Source organism: Austrofundulus limnaeus, unplaced genomic scaffold, assembly GCF_001266775.1.
Source record: "Austrofundulus limnaeus strain Quisiro unplaced genomic scaffold, Austrofundulus_limnaeus-1.0 Scaffold429, whole genome shotgun sequence".
NCBI classification, from domain to species: domain Eukaryota; kingdom Metazoa; phylum Chordata; class Actinopteri; order Cyprinodontiformes; family Rivulidae; genus Austrofundulus; species Austrofundulus limnaeus.
Window position 1 is genome coordinate 112,054 of NW_013952831.1, and position 1,928 is coordinate 113,981.

Genomic DNA, 1,928 nt, shown 5'->3' on the forward strand with positions numbered 1-1,928 from the left:
GTATTTTTACAGTCTTTATTTCACAGTTAAAGTATATGTTTATCATATAAAGTCTAATGTTACAACTAATCATGATCCTTTAAATAAAATAACTCTTCAGATTTATCAGTAATAACCTCGACAAGATGAGTTTTTAACAATCAGACCTCCTTCCAGGTTTTACAGGTCATGATTCATTTGTGACGTTTGGTTTCTGGGGTTTATAAAGTTAGTTTCTGCTCCTCCTCCTGCCACGCCCACCTCACCTGTTCCCTGTTCACATTCATCCCAGCTGCAGCCACTCAACTCATCTCAGCCTGTTGATTCCCTCAGTTCTCATTCAGCTTCAGTTGGTCTAAATGACCCCTGCAGGCAGGTTTTTATTTAAAAACAAACATCTTCTGCAACATATTTTGAGAAAAACGTCATTTGTAGGACAAATACAGGTTATTAATACTTTATTTATTTATTGTATTTTGAATAAAATGGCTCTCCATAGTTGTCAGGATGCATTTTAAATAATTTATTTATTATCTCCTRATATAAAATTTCTGTTTAATCTAAACCCTCAAATTTTCAGTAAAAAAAGCTAATCTGACAGCAGAACCTGATTATTCTGCTGACCGACCCATAAAACACAGCAAATGTCTCCAAATCCCTGATGTTATTGTCCAGTTTTTGTTGGTGTAGGACCAATAAAACCTGCTGCCACCTGCGAGTCCACCCTTCAAGGTCAAATACACACCGTCTGATTACTGAAAACAGCAAATATTACATGTTTGGCTTTAATTAAGTCTAATACGAGACTTCAGCTGAAACGAGGCWGAGTTTGTTTTTCCAGGATCATTAAGCAACAAGTCAGCAATGAGGATGTGAGGATTAAAATTACAGCCAGGCTCAGAGGAGCTGCATYAAACAGACGACAGAGACGGAGAAGAAGAGTTGTTCAGGAAGCGGTGCTGGATATTTCCTGGAACAGAAGATAATCCTGCTGTTTGACATCTTCAGGTTAATTGTTAGTGATAAAAACATTTGCTGGGTTTTATTCATAAACTTGCTCAGCTGTTCACACAGAAAMAAACATGACCTCATTTGTTCAGATCAAACAGCTCAGAATTTAGTTTCTGTTCAGTTTATAAAAACTGTTTGTTCATTAAAACCGTTATATCTAAATAAACTCTTCAGGTTTCTTCTAATCTGTGCTGAGATGGTTCCACACCTGGACTGGAGTCCACCTGCACTGCATTGATTTGATTGGACCTGAAAGACTCAGACCTCTACGGGCCTCCTAACTGAACCTGGTCCTGGACCTGGTCCTGGACCTKGCCCAGCAGGGTTAAAAGCAGCCTGGATGGAGATCTGGAGATATCCTCAATAAAAACCTGGTCCACAGAGTCCAGGACCTCAGACTGGATCCAACAGGACAAACAGAGGGACATGGAGAGAACTCTGAATGTCCTGGACCTGTTTGAACCTGTCCAACATCTGAGGACAGACCAGGATCTATCAGTGGTCCTCATCCAACAGGATCCATCAGTGGTCCTCATCCAACTGGATCCATCAGTGGTCCTCATCCAACAGGATCCATCAGTGGTCCTCATCCAACAGGATCCATCAGTGGTCCTCATCCAACTGGATCCATCAGTGGTCCTCATCCAACTGGACTGAACTTCAGAGGATTTATAAAAAGATGGACAAAGATCTGAATCTATGTGAACAGAACTTGTTCAATTCAATTAAAAATAGCTTTATTGATCCCAAAGGGAACTGACATTGTTAGAAATTAGTATGACTTTGTTGCAACTGGAACTGTGTAAATCACATTTCATTATTTAGCTCATTTTCTTAGTGTAAAATTGTAGTTAAAATATTTACAACATTTTGTTGTTATTTAGCTAACTGTTCATTTTGCTCATTTTTACTAAATGTTCAATTTAAATGTTAAATGT